This window comes from Stegostoma tigrinum, unplaced genomic scaffold, assembly GCF_030684315.1.
Source record: "Stegostoma tigrinum isolate sSteTig4 unplaced genomic scaffold, sSteTig4.hap1 scaffold_92, whole genome shotgun sequence".
NCBI classification, from domain to species: Eukaryota; Metazoa; Chordata; class Chondrichthyes; order Orectolobiformes; family Stegostomatidae; genus Stegostoma; species Stegostoma tigrinum.
Genome location: NW_026728817.1, coordinates 615,664 through 634,829, shown reverse-complemented (window position 1 = coordinate 634,829; position 19,166 = coordinate 615,664). Strand labels below are relative to the sequence as shown.

The 19,166-nt window shown below is 44.4% G+C and overlaps 1 long non-coding RNA gene across 2 annotated transcripts; it reads left to right on the top strand.

Annotated features, from left to right (window-relative positions):
• The first annotated feature begins 3,220 nt into the window (after nucleotides 1-3,220).
• On the top strand, nucleotides 3,221-17,519 carry LOC132209415 (uncharacterized). 2 transcript variants are annotated; one of them, XR_009445515.1, is made up of 5 exons: nucleotides 3,221-3,323; nucleotides 4,453-4,584; nucleotides 6,796-6,910; nucleotides 14,439-14,552; nucleotides 16,847-17,519. It is a non-coding gene; the product is annotated as an uncharacterized LOC132209415 (long non-coding RNA). The 2 variants fall into 2 exon arrangements; XR_009445514.1 differs by lacking the exons at nucleotides 14,439-14,552; nucleotides 16,847-17,519 and having other exon boundaries at nucleotides 6,796-10,150.
• Nucleotides 17,520-19,166: the final 1,647 nt, after the last annotated feature.

The following is a 19,166-nucleotide window of genomic DNA, read 5'->3' as shown; positions in this document are numbered from 1 at the left end:
CACTCGCCTTCAATGTGCCCACCACCATTGGCCATGTGGCCACTGCCAGAGCCACCAGGAAAGATGTCACATCCTCCTCCGCCGGATCCACCATTTCTGGGACAGCGAATGCCACTGCCTCCATTTCTGAGTCCAACACCATAGACACATAGGACACTCCTCCTGTCACCGCTGCTGCCGCCTCCTACCCTGCTCCGCCCACCACCGACACCTATGGAACTCCGCCCACACCGATGCTGCTCCATCCACTGCTGCCGTACGCAACTCTGCCCACTGCTGATGCTGACGCAACTCCACCCGCCATTGCCGAAGCAACTCTGCCCTCTGCCTCCACAGCCAGCAGCTCCAGAGGAGACAGAAACACTGAGCTCTGCCGAGTCTAAACAATCCCTTCCTTACTACTCCACTTAATGAGGACGAACGGTCAGTCCTCAGTAAAGGGCTCACCTTTGTCGCCCTCCATCCACACATCAACAAGAACCGCTCACGCTTAGATGCTGAGTAGTTTTTCTGCCGCATCCGCCTCCACGCTTACTTCTTTAACCGTGAGCCTAACCGTCCCTCTACTGGCCCCTTCTCCCTCCTCCAACACACCCACCCCTCCTCCACACCATCCCAAGACCCCCTACCCTCCCTCGACCGCTTCATCATTAACTGCCGTCATGACATCTGTCGCCTCAACCTCTCCATCCGTCTCACCCACTCCAACCTCTTCCCTGCAGAACGTGCAGCCCTCTGCTCCAATCCCAACCTCACCATAAAACCCATGGATAAGGGAGGCCCAGTTGTAGTATGGTGCACTGACCTCTACCTCGCCAAGGCTATATGCCAACTCTCCTGCACCACCTCCTGCTGTCCCTTTGATCATGACCCCACGCCCGATCACCAAACCATCATCCCGCAAACCGTCCACAACGTCATCGCCTCAGGTGACCTCCCACCCACAGCCTCCAACCTCATCATTCCGCAACCCGAAACCGCCCGCTTCTATCTCCTTCTCAAAGTCCACAAACCTGCCTGCCCTGCTCGACCCATTGTCTCCGCCTGCTCCTGCCCCACCAAACTCATCTCCACCTATCTGGACTTCATTACCCCGTCCCCCTCTTGGTCCAGGAACTCCCTACCTATGTCCGTGACACCACCCACACTCTCCACCTCCTCCAGAACTTACAATTCCCCGGTCCCCAAAACCTCATCTTGACCATGCACGTCCAGTCCCTATGCACCTGCATTCCCCATACAGATGCCCTAAAGGACCTCTGCTTTTTCCTGTCCCGCAGGCCCGCCCAGTCCCCCTCCACTGACACCCTCATCCACTTTGCCGAACTCGTCCTCACCCTCAACAACTTCTCTCTCAATTCCTCCCACTTCCTACAGAAAAAGGGGGTGACCACGGGTGCCAGCAGGGGCCCAAGCTATACTTGCCTCTTTGTAGGTTACGTGGAACAATCCCTCTTCCGTACCTACACTGACCTTAAGCCCCACATCTTCCTCTGTTACATTGACGACTGCATCAACACCGCCTCATGCATCCACAAGGAGCTCAAACAATTCATCCACTTCACCAACACCTTCCACCCCAAACTTAAGATCACCTGGACCATCTCTAATACCTCTCTCTCCTTCCTCGACCTCTCTATCTCCATCTCCGGCAACCACCTAGAAACCGAAATCCATTTCAAGCCCACCGACTCCCACAGCTATCTAGAATACACCTCCTCCACCCACCTTCCAGCAAAATGCCATCCACTATTCCCAATTCCGCCACATCTGCTCCCAGGATGAGGCATTCCACCCCCGTGCACCTCAGATGTCCTCATTTTCCAAGGACCGCAGCCTCCCCCCTCAGTGATTGAGAATGCCCTTAACTGTGTTTCCCGCATTTCCTGCAACTCATCCCTCACACCCCCTCCCCACAAGAACAACCAAAACAGAATTCCCATCGTCCTTACGTACCACCCCTCCAACCTGCGATCCAACGCATCATCCTTCGACACTTCTGCCATCTGCAATCCAACCCCACCAGGAAAGACATTTTTCCCTCCCCACCTTATCTGTTTTCCGGAGGGACCACTCTCTCCGTGATTCTCTTGTCCGCTCCACACTCCCCTCCAGCCCCACCACACCCGGCACTTTTCCCTGCAACTGCAGGAAGAGCTACACATGCACCGATACCTCCCCTGTCACCCCCATCCCAGACCGCACATCTGCTAACGTGGTGTACTGCATCTGCTGTTCCCGGTGTGGCCCCCTCTACATCGGGGTAATGAAACGGAGGCTTGGGGACAACTGTGCTGCACACCTATGCTCGCTTCACACTGAACAACTGCACCTCCCAGTCACGAATCATTTCAAATCCCTCTCCCGTTCCTTAGACGTCATGTCCATCCTGGGCCTCCTGCAGTGCCACAACGATGCTACCCAAAGGTTGCAGGAACAGCAACTCATATTCCACTTGGGAAACCTGCAGCCCAATGTTATCAATGTGGACTTCACGAGCTTCAATATCTCCCCTCCCCCTACGACATCCCAAAACTGGCCCAGATTGTCCCCACCTCACTAGCTCGTTCTTCCACCCACCTATCCCCTCCACCAACGTCAAGTCCCAACCTATCTCCCACCTCCTAACCTCATCCCACCCCTTGACCTGTCTGTCCCCTATGGACTGACCTATCACGTCCCTAACTCCCTACCTACACTCAGCTTTACTGGCTCCATCCCCGCCTCTTTAACTTGTCTGTCTCCCCTCCATCTATATTCTCCTCTGTCCATTTTCTATCCACCTCCCCATCTCTCCCTATTTATTTCAGCCCCCTTCCCCTCCCCCATTTCTGATGAAGGGTCTAGGCCCCAAACGTTGGCCTTCCTTCTCCTCTGATGCTGCTTGTCCTGCTGTGTCCATCCAGCTCCCCACCTTGTTATCTCAGATCCTCCAACATCTGCAGTTCCTACTATCTCTGTTGGAAAAGCTCAGAGATCATGGGAACTGCATTAAAACTGCCCGAAATACCAGCTTTTGTGTCCCTGAGAAACTGCTTGTCCTGCTGTGTCCATCCAGCCCCACACTTTGTTTTACTGGAAAAGCTCAGCCTGTCTGCAGCATCTGTGAAGGATCAGGCAGAGTTTAACGTTTCGGGTCCGGTGACCCGCCCTCAGAATTGTGGCCTCGTCCTCTGATTGGTTGGAGAACAAGCACATCCGGTGCCTTCTTCCTGTTCCGCCTCTTGCTTACTATTGGTCGTTAGATGTCGTGGTCAGCTATGGAGCATGCGTACTGGGAGCGATATCCGGAATGAAATGATCCTCCATGAGAGCCACAAGTGGTGAGTACAGGTTAAAGGGGAGGGCAGCTTCGGTGCTGTATTCGAGTAAGAGGGCTGCAGGGTTGCTCAGTTTAGGTCTCAAGTCTCAAACAGGGGTCTTCTGGTGCTGCGTGTAGGTTGCAGAGAGCCTCAGGCTTCCTCCCTGAAACAGGCCTAGACTGTCCTGTGAGAGGGAAAGTCCTGTCAGCTTTTACCCTGTCAAGCCACTTCAGAATGTGACTCGAGCAATGAGGGGCGTTCTCGTTGAAACAAAACTCCAATGGGTAGTGTCCCACTCACTGGTTAAGGGTCTTTGCACTGTGTTCAGTGTTAGCACCCTCGCTGAGTTTTTGAAAATCATTTTTGGCTTGAATCTGAGAGTTGAACGGTGACGTCTGGACTGTGAGCAGCTGTTGTGCTAAAAAAAATGCAAAATCAATTATTGGTTTCTGAGGCCAGGCCTGGAAGTTAATTGCAGGATGTTTCTTATTCCAAAACTGTGTAGACTCTTTTGGCCATTAATAAGGTCAACATCTGGGAACTGGTGCCAGGAAGTCTGGGAGGGAACATGGTCCAAACAGAAAGACTTTACAACTGGGGCTTTCTGAGAAAAGGTATTTAGCTTCTGATGTGACAGGATAAAGGTTTGACAATCCTGTATCTGTGTGAAACAGTGCATCATTGAAACTGCTGATGTAATGTGGTCAGTTTTGTTTTGACATTTTTTTTTACATTTATCCTGTGACTGTCTTTGGTGTGAATGGGCCTGGAGTCACAAGTTAATGGTTGAAATCATTGGTGTGCACACTGAGGACTGTTTGCAATATGCTTGTCCTAGTGTCTGAGACTGATGCAAAAGTGTCCACATGCACATCTTTGATGCTGAGCTGGCTGCTGGTGTGACAGAGGCTCAGAGAAAGACCACAGAGTGGAGGGACTGAGCTGAACAGGGTGGGGCCGTGTGGTTTCGATATTGGGGTTATTCTTCGCCCATCACCCCACCACAAAATCCAGCCAGTTGTTTCTCTTATTGTCCCTCTTCCCCAATTTTACCCACTTCTGTACCTCCAGCCCCTATTCCACCCCTCACTTCCCCCAGTATCAGCAAACTTCCAAAGATATTTCTCACATACTATGTTACTTTTCTCAGAACATTCAACAACTTGAAAACTGGATTGAAAATGAGAGACAGAGCAGCCACTGCAGAAGCTTCCAAAATCACTCTGCAGCTCCTTGTACTGCTGCAATCCACGTGGTGAAGTAGCTCCCTTGTTGCAATTTGGTAAGGAGATATAGGATTTTCATCCAGTGGTGATAAGGTCCTGCTGCTTTTTGTGTCAGTTGTCATCATTTTGTTTTTTTTTTATATTCCATCTTCAACAGAATAGAAACATAGAAAATAGGAACACGTGCAGGCCCATGTAGATTTCACTCCTTCTCCGCTAATCACTTTGATCATGGCTGATCATTCTACTCAGCCTCTTCCTGTTCAAGAGCCATCCCCTTTGATCCCTTAAGCCCTCACAACTAAACATATCATCATCATCTTGGAAACATTCAGTGTTTGGCCTTAACTGCTTTCATTTCACAGGGTCACCAGTCTCTGTATTTTTTAATTTTAAAAAATCCTCATTTCAATCCTTAACAGCCTAGCCCATGCCTCAAAGCTCTGACTCCCTTATATTTGACAACATCCTTCTTGTATTTACTGAGAATTTTATTGGTTTCTGTGAAATTCTTCCTCATTCTTCTAAACTCCAGTAAATTTCATCCTAACCAATCCATCCTATCCTGAAATGTAAGTCTTGCCATTCCAGGAATCAGTCTCATCAATTGTTGTGAATTGACTCCGTAGCCAGAACATCCTTCTCAGATAAGAATTCCAAATTTACACATACCATCCCAGGTGTGGTCTCACTGAGATCCTGTACAATTTCAGCAAGACATCCCTGCTCCTGTACTCAAATTCTGTCACTCTGCAGGTCAAAATACCATTTGCCTTCTTCTCCCCCTGCTACACCTGCATGCTTCCTGTCAGTGACTTGTGTTTTCCTAGTTTTGTAATCCAACTGGATAATCTCGAACTGAGACACATTTCTCATTTAAATAACTAATTGATTGTATGAATACCTGGGATCCACCATGGACCACAGTACCACACTGGTCACTGGCTGACACACAAGAAATGACTGTTTATTCTGACTGTTTCTGTGTACCAAACAGTTCTGTATCCCTGTGAATACCCAATCTCTCATGCTTTAACATTACATGCTAATCGCTTCTGTGGGACATTTTGAATGCCTTCTCAAAGCCTACGTAAGCCATGTGCACTGCCTTTTCAACTCTAAATGTTGCATTCTTGAAACATTCCAGCAGTTTTGTCCAGTATGATTTTCCTTTTGTAAATCCATACTGACTCTGACTCTGTCACTGTTTTCAGTGTTAGGCTAAGGTCGATAGTTCTCAGGCTTCTCCCTACATCCCTTCTAAAACAAAGGCATCATATCATCCACTCTCCAGTCACCTCACACCCACCCATATTTATAGATGATACAAATATTTCTGCAATTCCCTCCCTTACTTGTCCTGGAGTACACTAGATCAGGTGCTGGAGATTTATCCACCTTTATATTTTCTAAGACATTTAGCACTTCCTCTCCTGTAATGTTAACTGCTTTCAAAATATCAAAACTTATTTGAGTTCTGTAGCCTCCTCTTTCCAGGTTGTCCATGCCGATCATGTTTCCCAAACTGAACGAGTCCAACTTGCTTGAGTTGGGTCCATATCCCTCTAAACCTTTCCTATTCATGTACCTGTACAAATGTCTTTTAAATATTGGAAGTGTACCTGCATATTTCACTTCCTTTGGCAGCTCATTCCACATAGAAACAACCTTCTGCTTGAAAGAGCTCCCCGTTGTTTCACTTTAAATCTTTCTCCTCTCCCGTTAAAAATATACCCTCCAGTTTTGGACTCCCATATCTAAGGGAGAAGTCCCTTGCTGTTCACATTATACCCCTCATGATTTTATAAACCTCTCGAAAGTCACTGCTCAACCTCCTATTTTCCAGTGAAGTCCCAGTCTCTCCTCATAACTCATACCCTCCAGTACCGGTAACCTGTAGACTGTAAGTGTAGCATGAAGCCACCCAGAGTAGAATGTTAATCCAACTACGAGAAGCATCACCTAGTCTCCATCTCTTTGGCCCTTCGTCAAGTAGATTGGCAATAAGAACAGTCCAGCTTCAGACATGGAGAGTGAACATTTCAGCTAGCTTTCTCCAGCCCCCTCATCTTGAAATACCTCACCCAAATGAAAGGCACCTTCCATTCACCTTATCTGTATTCTTCATGATCCTATAAACATATAAGGCCACCCCTCCATTCTTAGACTGTCGTGGAAAAATGTCTCAACCAATGAAGCCTCTCCCTATGACTCAAAGCCTCCATTCCTGGCAAAATTCTGATAAATCTTTTCTGAACCCTCCTCAGGTTGATGACATCCTTCGAAGAACAGGAGATCTGAAGTGGACACATTATTCCAGAAGAGGCCCCACTGATGTTCTGCACAATTTCAACATAACGTCCCACCTCCGATACTCAAAAGGTCTGAGCAGTGAAGGCAAGCAGGCCAAACACCGACTTAACCACCCTTTCGACATGTGACGCCAACCTCAAAGAATTATGGGCCTCAACCCTGAGGTCTCTCTGTTCGACAACACTAATCCCAAGGCCCTACATTTAATTGTACAAATACTGATCTTGTTTGTTTTACCAAAATGAAATACCTCGTCTCTATCCAAATTAAACACCACCTGCCATTCCACAGCCTCTTAACCCTATAAATCAAGATCTCTTTGTAATCTTGGACAGCCTACTTCGCTGTCCACTATCCTGCCTATTTTGGTGTCATCTGCAAACTTCCTAACCATGTCTCAACGATTCTCATTTAATTCACTTTTATTTTATATCAAGCCAAACAAAATTGGACTAAGCACTGACCCCTATGGAACACCTTTGGGGACAGACCTTCGGTCTGATATACAATCCTCCACCAAGAGTTCCTGTGTCCTGTCATTTAGCCAAATTTGTATCCAGTTGGCAAACTCCCCCTGAATCCCGTATGATCTAACTTTTCTAATTAGTCCACCTTGTGGAACCTTGTCAAAGGCTTTACTCTTGTCAAAATAAATTACGTCCACCACTCTGCCCTCAATAATCTTCTTTGTTACTTCTCCAAAAAACTCAATCAACTAATCATTCCTTGACTCTCCAAATACATAAATCCTACCTTTCACAATTACCTTCAACTGCATACCCAAAACCAAAGTCAGACTCACAGGTTTATAGTTCCCCAGCTTCTCCTTATGTCCCTTAAACGAAGGCACAATTTTAGGCACTCTCCAGTCATCTGGCACCTCACCCGTAATTATAGATGATACAAATATTTCTGCAAAGGGGCCCCCATGTTTTCTCTTCAACTTCCCACAACATGGTTTGATGCACTAGAGCAGGACCTGGAGGTTTAAAGTCAGAGTGTAACACAGCATGGAAACAGGCCCTTCGGCCTAAACTGGTCAGTGCTGACTATTGGTGCCCACTCAGCAAGTTATAATTTCCTGCATTTGGTCCATGTCCCCCTCCAAACACTTTCCATCCATGTACCTACCCAAATGTGTTTAAACGTTGCTATTGTACCTGTCTCAAACACTTTCTCTGGCAGCCCATTCCAAATATGCACCACTGTCTGTGTGAAGAAGTTGCTCCTCACATCCTCCTTCAATCTGCCCCCTCTCACCTTAAATCTATACACTCTAGTTTTCTATTCCCCATCCCTGGGAAAAAGACTATGTGCATTCATCCTATCTATGCCCCTCATGATTTTATTCACCTCAGTAAGGTCAGCCCTCATTCTCCTCCATTCCAAGGAATAAAGTCCAATCCTGGCCAACCTCCCCTGAGAACTTGCATACTATTCCTGGCAACATCCTCGTAACTCTTCTTTGCACATTTTCCAGTTTAACTATGCCTTTCCTGTAACAGGGTGACCAAAACTGTACGCCATACTGCAAGTGTGGCCTCTCCAACAACTTGTACATCTTTAACATAACATATCATCCCAAATCTTACATGCAATGCCTCGACCGAAGAAGGCCAGCATGCTAAATGTTTTCTTCACCACCCTGTCTATCTGTGATGCTGCTTTCAACAACTATGTTATTGTACTCCTCGGTCTCTCTGTTCCACAATACTCCTGAAAACATTACCATTCACTGTATAACTCCTACCTTGGTTTAACTTTCCAAAGGCCAACACCTCATGCTTAACTGTATTGAATTTCATTTGGCCATCCTCACACCACTTCCCCATCTGATCACCATCCCCTGTAGTTTTTGATAACTTTCACTGTTATCAGCGATACCTCTTAATTTTGTATCATCCGCAAAATTACTAATCATGCCGTGTACGTTCACATCCAGATCATTTATGTAAGTGACAAATAACAAAGGTCCCAGTCCTGACCCCTGTGGCACACCATGAGCCACAGGCCTCCAGTCTGAGAACCAACTTTCAGCCATCATGCTGTGTTTCCTACCATCGATCCAATTTCGAATCCCATGAGCTATCTCTCCCTGGATCCCACACAAGAGAACCTTCATGACCAGCCTGGCGTATGGAACCTTGTTAAAGGCCTTACTAAAGTCCATATAGACAGCATTCGCTGCCCTATCCTCATCAATCCTCTTGCTTACCTCTTCGAAAAAACATGAATGGATTTGTCAGACATGATTCCTGTGCACAAATCCGTGCTGACTATCCCTAATCAGACCTTGAATACCCTACCTTTGGTTGATCGACTCCCTGAATATCATCTTCAATACCTTGCCTACCACTGGTTCACTAGCCTGTATTTCCCTGGCTGGTCTTTGCTACTTTTCTTAACCAGTGGGACAACATTAGCCACCCTCCAGTCTTCTGGAATTTCAGTCGTGAGAAAAGATGAAGGGAAAAATCTCTGCAAGGGTTTCTGCAATTTCTTCCCCAGCCTCCCACAGTGTCCAAAGATGGACTTCATCAGATCCAGTGGAATTATCAACCGTAATGTGCTTTAAGGCTGCAAACGCCACCTTGATGGTCCGAAACATCCCCACTTGCTTCCCTTGTTTCCTTAGCATCCATGATTCTCTGCTTAGTAAACACTGAGGAGAAATATTCATTAAAAATCTCCCCCACCTCTGTGAGCTGTTTTCAAACCAAAATATTTCTACCCCTGACTTGTCCCCCCTCCATTTCTTTCTCAACAGTAAAACCTGATGCAATATATTCCTTTCAAATCTCTCTCTTCTCCTGATGCTCAACACAGAGTTGACTTCTTTCATCTTTATGGAGCTCTGCTTGCTCTCTCGGTGCTCTCTTGCTCTTAATGCACTTGTAGAAGAAACCTTTTGAATTATTCTTAACCTTATCAACCAAGGCAGTTTCATGTTGCCTTTTTGCCATCCTGATCTCCTGTTTAAGAATGCCCCCAACAGTGTTTACACTGTTCAAGAGATTCATTTCAGCCAATTTGTTTATATCTAATAATTTTTTTTTTTTATTCTTGACTAAAACCTGCATATCTTTTTCACCCATTGTTCTCTAATCCTACCAGCCGTACCTTTCACTCTTACAGGGACATAATGACTCTGAATTATCACACTTTTGAAAGCCTCCCACTTCAATGTCCTTATAACTTCAGTCTGCTCCAATCAGCTTTTGCAAGTTACAGAACAGAAGTTGCTGGAAAAACTTAGCAGGTCTAGCAGCATCTGTGAAGGAAAAGTCAGTTAATATTTCAGGTCCATTGATCCTTCCAAAAACTTTTGAAAATTCTTATCTTTTACCATGAATTGAAGTAAGGTAAATTTTAAAAACAGTTACTTTTTCTGGAAGCCATATCCTTTTCCATAACTCTCTTAAAACTGATAGAGTGATTATCACAAGGTACAAAGTTTCCCTTTACTGCCACTTCAGTCACTTGCTATGCTTTATTAGCCAAAAAAAATCTTTTTATTTTCATCAGAACATTGATTTATTGGTAAAGAAAATTTTCTTGAACACATTTCACAAATTACTCACCATCCAAACCTTTCACACTATGGCGGTCCCAGTAAATGTTTGGAAACTGAAGATCACTAACTATTATAATCATATTATTCTTACACATATCTGAGATCTCTCTGCATATTTGTTCCTCAATTACCCTCTGACTATTAGGAAGCCTATGGTACAATCCCATTAGATGATCATTCCTTTTTATTTCTATTTTCAACATGTTTTCATTGGATGATTTTTCAGAAATATCTCTTTTGGTGATAGCAGCAATGTTTTCCTTATTTAAAAAAGCTACTCCCTCACCTCTTTTGCCCCACTTTCGATTTTTCCTCTGAAATCTGAAACCTTTGAAGAGCAGGTGTGCATGCTGGAATGGATAGAGATAGTGGAAGCTGATGTGCTGAAAATTTTGTCAAACATTAAGATTGACAAGTCGCCAGGCCCGGACCAGATTTGTCCTCGGCTGCTTTGGGAAGCGAGAAATGCAATTGCTTTGCCACTTGTGAGGATCTTTGCATCCTCGCTCTCCACTGGAGTCGTACCTGAGGACTGGAGAGAGGCAAATGTAATTCCTCTCTTCAAGAAAGGAAATAGGGAAATCCCCGGCAATTACAGACCAGTAAGTCTCACGTCTGTCGTCTGCAAGGTGTTCGAAAGGATTCTGAGGGATAGGATTTATGACCATTTGGAAGAGCATGGCTTGATCAAATGCAGTCAACACAGCTTTGTGAGGGGCAGGTCATGCCTCACAAACCTTATCGAGTTTTTTGAGGATGTGACTGGAAAAGTTGATGAGGGTCGAGCTGTGGATGTGGCGTATATGGACTTCAGTAAGGCATTTGATAAAGTTCCCCATGGTAGGCTCATTCAGAAGGTCAGGAGGAATGGGATACAGGAGAACCTAGCTGTCTGGATACAGAATTGGCTGGCCAACTGAAGGCAGCGAGTGGTAGTAGAAGGAAAATATTCTGCCTGAAAGTCAGTGGTGTTCCACAGGGCTCTGTCCTTGGGCCTCTACTGTTTGTAATTTTTATTAATGACTTGGATGAGGGGATTGAAGGATGGGTCAGCAAGTTTGCAGATGACACAATGGTTGGAGGTGTCGTTGACAGTATAGAGTGCTGTTGTAGGCTGCAGCGGGACATTGACAGGATGCAGAGATGGGCTGAGAGGTGGCAGATGGAGTTCAACCTGGATAAATGCAAGGTGATGCATTTTGGAAGGTCGAATTTGAAAGCTGTGTACAGGATTAAGGATAGGATTCTTGGCAGTGTGGAAGAACAGAGGGATCTTGGTGTGCAGGTACGTAGAACCCTTAAAATGGCCACCCAGGTGGACAGGGTTGTTAAGAAAGCATATGGTGTTTTGGCTTTCATTAACAGGGGCATTGAGTTTAAGAGTCGTGAGATCTTGTTGCAGCTCTATAAAACTTTGGTTAGACTGCACTTGGAACACTGCGTCCAGTTCTGGTCGCCCTATTACAGGAAAGATGTGGATGCTTTGGAAAGGGTTCAGAGGAGGTTTCCCAGGATGCTGCCTGGACTGGAGGGCTTATCTTATGAAGAGAGGTTGACTGAGCTCGGACTTTTTTCATTGGAGAAGAGGAGGAGGAGAGGGGACCTAATTGAGGTATACAAGATAATGAGAGGCATAGATAGAGTTGATAGCCAGAGACTATTTCCCAGGGCAGAAATGGCTAACATGAGGGGTCATAGTTTTAAGCTGGTTGGAGGAAAGTAGAGAGGTGATGTCAGAGGTGGGTTCTTTACACAGAGAGTTGTGAGAGCACGGAATGCATTGCCAGCAGCAGTTGTGGAAGCAAGGTCATTGGGGTCATTTAAGAGACTGCTGGACATGCATGTGGTCACAGAAATTTGAGCGTGCATACATGAGGATCAATGTTCGGCACAACATTGTGGGCTGAAGGGCCTGTTCGGTGCTGTACTGTTCTATGTTCTATGTTCTATTATTACAGGCAAAATATCTTGCAGGAGGTGGATGATGTGGAAAAATTCCTCCCAAAATGAATGGAGCAGAATATTCCTTACATGGAATTCTGAAGTGCAGAACAATTTAAATTATGAAATTGAGTTTCAGAGTTAGTGTGCAGATATAGAATGTTGTCAGAGGGTCGTACAGCTTGGAAACAGACCCATCGGTACAACTAGATCATGCCGACCATGTTCCCAAACTAAACTAGTCCCATCTTCCTGCGTTTGGCCCATATTCGCTCTAAACCTTTCAAATTCATGTACTTATCTGAATGTTTTTTAAACACTGTAATTGTACCCACATCCACCACTTCCTCTGGCAGTTCATCCCACACACCGAGCACTCTGTGTCAAACAAAAAGTTGTCCCCCATGTCCTTTTTAAATCTTTTTCGTCCCATCTTAAAAAAATGCCCCTGGTTTAAAAATCCCCCACCTGAGGGAAAAGACCTTTGTTATCTGTGTCTCTCATTATTTTATTAACCTACATAACGTCATCTCTCTACCTCTTACCTTCCAGTGAAAGAAGTCCCAGCCTATCCAGCGCATTTTTATAACTCAAACCCTCCATTCCCAGCAATAGCCTGGTAATTTTGTCCGAACCCAGTCCAGTTTAATAATAATCTTCCCATAACAGGGCAACCAGAACAGCGCACAGTCCGACAGAAGAGGACTCTCCATCATCACTTCCCAACTCCTGTACTCAAAGGCCTGAGCAATGAAGACAAGTGTGCTCAATGCCTCCCTAACTACCCTGTCTACCTGTGATGCAAATTTCAAAGAATGACGTACCTGAAACCCGAGGTTTTTCTGTTCTGCAACACTACCCAGAGCCCAAGCATTAATTGTGCAAGTCCTGCCCTTGTGAAGTATTGTGTTTTGGTAAAACAAACATTTATCCAAATAAAATTCAATCTCCCATTCCTCAGCCCATTGCCCCAATTGATTAAGATCTCTCTGAAATGCAGAAAGCTACGAGGCCATCTCCCTTGTTATGACAACAAATAATCATCACTGAAAAGATGTTCTGCTTCATTTGTACAAGGAAGGGGTCAGACCAAATCTCGAATACTGTCTGCAGGTTTTGGTCTTCCGTTCTTTTATTCAAAGTGGCTCAGAGGAGGTTTACAAGATTGAAACCTGAAATCAGTGGGTTGTCTGAGGAAGATGGATTGGGCGGAAAAGAGGGAAAAGGATTTATCAGGAGCTGCTGATTAAAACAGGGAACTGACGTGAGCCAGGATATAGGGTGTATTGAAGTAGAGTCTGTTTGGGTTGAGCTGAGAAACACCAATGGACAGAAAATGACCTTAGTGCTGCATATGGACCCCAAGCTGCAGTAATATTGGGGAAGGCATTAGGGTGGAATTGAGAGATATAAGGCATAAAGTTATGGCTTTAATTACAGGTGACTGCAACCTATTTATAAATTGCCCAAATCACAACTGGAGCAGTACAGTGCAGGAGGAATCCTCAGTGTCTATATGGTACAATTTTATGAATTAACATGTTGAAGATGCAGATGGTTGTTGTATAATGAGGATGGAATAATTAACAATCCAGTTGAGTATGGGCCCTAAAGGATGAGTGACCACAATAGGATAGAATTCTTCACCAAAGCTGGAGAGTGATCATGTTGTTTCTGAGACTTGGTCCTGTAATTAAATGAAAGAAGTTAAAATGGTATGAGGCATGAGCCAGTTGTGATCAATGGTGAGTCAGTGTTTAAATGGATGATGGGAAATGGGTAATGTCAAACATTGAAAGAGGGTGTGGGCAAGCTGTGGAAGTTATTTATCGCAGCCTGGCATAAGAACAAAATGGGAAACATGAACAAACCACAGCACAGAAAGGGAAATGAACAGGTATTAAATTTAAGGAAGCAGCATACACAATTAGGCCAATGAAACAACTGACAAAGGGATTGGGAGCAGTTTAGATTTCTGCAAAGGGAAACAACGGGATTTAATCAGAGTGAGAAAACAGAACATGAGTGCATGCTGCAGGGACCATACAAACCAATAGAATCTTGTTTTATATTCATTCACAGGACATGGACTTTGCTGGCTTGGCCAGAATTTATTGCCCATCTGTGATTGCCCAGAGGGCTATCAAGTGTCAACTGCATTGCTGTATGGCTGGAGTCACGCACTGGCCCAACCAGGTAAGGATACAGTTCCTTTCCCTGAAGGATATTAGTGAGCCAGATGGGTTTTTCCTGACGATCAACAATTCTTGATCAACATTAAACTCTTAGTTGAAGATTGGTAATTAAAGACAAGTCAAGAAGAATATAGGGTCTCCTTACAAGCAGAAACAATGAATTTATAATGGGGTACAAAGTGATGACAGACCAATTAAATATGACTGAGGTTTTCAGTAAGGAGGATACAAATAATGTCCCAAAATTAAGGGGATCACAGGGTCTAATGGCAAGGTGGAATCAGTATTAGTAGGGAAATGATATTGGGACAACTAATGGGATACCAGGCAGATAAATCCCCAGACACTGATAACCTTCATCTCAAAATACCTCAGGAAGTGGCTGTAGAAATAGCAGATTCACAAGTGGTTTTCCTCCAAATTTTATAGACTCAGTTTTTATGGTTTGGGGGATCGCTACTGTAACCCTAATATGTAAGAAGGGAGTGAGAAAGAAAACAGCGAATTTGCATAAAATTCATAGTTCAAAAAATAAGTTCAGTTCAGCTATAAAAGATGGAAAAACTGAGTACTTGGAAGGTAGTGTCAAGATCAGCCAGAGCCAGCAGAGCCTTTTTCCGTGCTGTAGACTCTGTTGGGCGTGAATTCCCTCGACACCACCCAAAATCCTGACTTGGAAATGTATTGCTGGGTCAAAATCCTGAATTCTCTCCCTCACAGCATTATGCGTCCACCTACCGTTCATGGACTACAGTGGTTCATGAAGGCAGATCATGGCCACTTTCTTAATGACAATTAAACACAGCCAGCAATGCCCACAGGATGTGTTTTTTTAAAAAGACTTTCAAGGCCAAGTGGGAACGTGGAATTGAAGCCTAAATAGATCAAGTTTGACCTTTTTGAGGCTCACGAGGCAGAATGGATAACTGATTCCTAATTTGTGTGTTCTCTACTCCTATTAAAATGCATTATCTCACCAGGAATGATGTATTCCCTGTAATTTAGAAGGATGACAGCTGATGTGATTAAAACTTTTCAAATGTTAATTGAAGCTGGTCGTGGTGTAGAGAGGAACTAATCCACTGGGTGAGTGAAGTTGGAGCTCGAACATGCTCCTCACCCACAGTAATCAGACAAGACTCGAGTTTCTTTGTCCTGCAGTTTACTCAAACGTAGGAATGAGGAACAAGTGTAGGCCACTGGGCCCCTCGAGCCTGCTCTGCGACTCAATAAAATCACTGCTGATCTAATTTCATCCTCGGCTCTATGTACCTGCAATATGTCAGAATATCTTTCATTGTCTTGGTCAGCAAGAATCTGCCTTTTTTTAAATATAAAGACTATGCATCCACTGCCTTTTGACAAAGGGAGTCAAAAAGATTCTCAGCCCTCCTGAGAGAAATGTTCCTGACTATTTCAAATGGACTCACCCTTACCTTTAAATAATTACCCTCAGTTCTAGATCCTCCCACAAGAGGGACCACGTTTTCACCATGCATCTGGTCAGGTCCCCTCAGGATCTTTCATGTTTCAATTTAGTCTCCTCTTTCTTTTCTAAACTTCAGAGAATACAGACCTAGCCTGTATTTTCCTCTAGATGTTCCTTTCAGGCAATCCACTCATTCCAGGTATTAGTCCATTGAATCTGCCCTGAAATATTTCATAACAATCTTCTTTAAGTCGGGTGACCAGAACTGAACACAGTACTCCAAATACAAATCTCACCAGTGCACAAGGAGGAATTCATTATTTAAAAGAGGATCATGAATTCCCACCTGCTTGCAGGAATGCATTTTCAGCTAGCTGAGGTCATTTACACATATCTAATTACAGACTGACACAGGTTATGGTCAGATCATTGTACGGTTTGTATTGTTACACCGACAGCATTGTTGTGGTCTCACTCAAACCTCCCACTCTCATGGCTCTGCACAAATAATGATGGGCTCTGCAGCCAGTTCCCACAGCCTGATTTGTCCTATATTTTTCATCTTCTGTCCATTCAAAGATATCAAATGATCCAAGTGGAATAGCTCAGCAGGACTAACAACATCTGTGAAGGAAAAAGGAGTTCATGGTTCGGGTTCAGTGACCCTTCCTCTGAACTTGAGAAAGGGTCACCAGACCAGAAACATTCACTCTGATTTTTATTTTCCAGATGTTGCCAGCCCTGCAGAGCTCTTCCAGAAACTTTTATTTTCATTCCTGATTTACTGCACCCGCAGTTTTTAATGATCCAGGTGACCATCCGGCAGCCTTCAATCTACTTTTAACTGTTTTAAATTTAATTTCCAGGGAATTGGAAAGGGGGCATTTATTGACAGGGAGCTCAACACATACACTGGATCAAGAACTGCCAGGAATACTTAATTCTCAGGAGCTTTGAACATGGAAGGAACAAGCATCGTTTACAGTGAAGAGAAACCATACATGTGGTCTGTGTGGACAAGCCTTCAGTCAGTTGTCTGGCCTGTCGATACGTAAATGCAGTCAAAACAGGGTGACAACAATGACATCAAGCAGCACTTGCTTTATATCACAGTGATGGATCTCAGTTTGAGTTAAGCAAGGTCCACTCATCTCCTATCCTCCCTACATTCTTGGTGAAAACATGGACCAACCAGCTGAATTCTGAATGTGAGAGTGACTATCCACGATCTTAAGGCTCCATTTGACAGAACATTGTATTAAGGCATCATGACAAAGCTAAATTCAATAGAAGCCAGAGAATATTATTCTTCCTTGGATAGCTGGGTTTTGAAAACATTGTGTCTTGAGACCTCAGTAGATTGAAACAAGGTGAATTTATTCCAACTTGCACCACATACACGCGGAAGAGGTCTTTCAGCCAAGCTCGGAGACACTGTCCTATTTACAGCTACTCAGAAACAGCATATTAAGGCATTTTCATGCCAGAATGGTTGCATGTAACATTGATTTAAAATAAATTTTATGTCAGTAAATTACTACAAAACAGGATGCAGTTCAGTTTCTGCCAAAGTTCTGAGTCCTCTAATTTCAACAGGACTGCCACTTCCACATTATCTTCAGAGCTTCTCTATCCCAGCGTCAGCTCACAGCTGGGTGAGTAACACTTACGTGACTATCTTAAGCCATACAGATAGTTTCTGAGCCCTAAGTAACTGTTGATGTTTCGCTGTTATGGACCTGCAGTTAAACTGTCGGAGCAACAATAACTCTGACCTGATATGGTTGTATTTGACAGTTACCTTATGCTGCACTGCTGGGACAAGTTTATTTTCTACTTGTTCTGTGTTTTAAAGTTCTGCTCCTTTTCCTTCTCCGTTTCCAATGTACATTCTCCTACCCTCCTTACCCTACTTCACCCTGGTTTGATAATACTGAAATACAGAAGAGGAGGCTTGTGATTGTAGGAGGGCAATTGTCTCAGCTGCAGGAGTTCCTCAGGATCAGGTCCTAGTCCCAACCACCTTCAGCTGTTTCATCAATGACCTTCCCTGCGCCGTAACGTCAGAAGTGGGAATGTTTGCTGATGCTTGCACAATACTTTAGCACCATTTGTGGCTCCTTGGATACTGAAGCAGTAGATATCTAAATGCAGTATGCCTGGACAACATTGAAGTGAGCCTGCCATGTGACAAAGAACATTTGCACCAACAAGTACCAACAAATAATGACCAAATCTGAGAAATGAGAATCGAACCACAGCCAAGTGACATTCACTGGGTGTATCTTTATGGAATTCCCCATTATCATCATCCTGGGGGCTAATATTGATGAGAAACTGAATTGGAAATATCAGCTGAATAATGTGCATCCAAAATATATCAAACCCTCTCAACCACCTGACTTCCTGTTCAACCACGTTCAGGGATTTGTGAATGTTCATTCCAAGGTCTGTTTGTCCCTCTACACCATTTGCTATTCCTCGCTTTCATAGTTCAGTCTCCCTAAATTCATTATCACTCACTCCTGTGGATTCATTTCCTTTCACCATTTTATCTTTCCACTTGATTGACAACTCCCTGCAGTCCACGGTTTTCTTCGTCATGGTCAACTACATGATTATTTATTCTAAATTATGGCTTCTACAACTAGGTTTTAATGATGGTTATACATCAGAAAACAATGGAACTCCACTGGATTAAAAACTGAAAGGACTGCAATTGCTGTAAATCAGAAACAAATAAAAAACAGAAATTACTGGAAAAGGTCAGTAGAACTGGCAGCATCTGTGGAGAGAAAACAGAGATAACCTTTCAGGTCGAGTAACCCTCAGATTTCCACTGGAAACAGGTGTCCAGATATGGTTCCTTCTTCGGTGGGAATTCGCAGCACCTATAACAGCAGAGTATAACTATATGTGAATTTGTGGGTGGCTCCGGAGTTTATTTTTCTGAATGATCCCTTCCCACACTTGGGACTGGTGAACAACGTCTCCCCAGTACACCTGAGTAAATGAGTTTCCACCTCAGTGGGTAATTGAATCCTTCCCTCGGTCCGCACAGTTCCCTGGTTTCTCTGTGCTGTGGGTGTCCTTGTCTCCGTCCAGATTGGGCGATCAGGTGAATTCGAGTCAATGCAGAGAGAAGGCCTATTTTTTTTTCTTGTTGTGAATGTGTTTTTGTTCTTC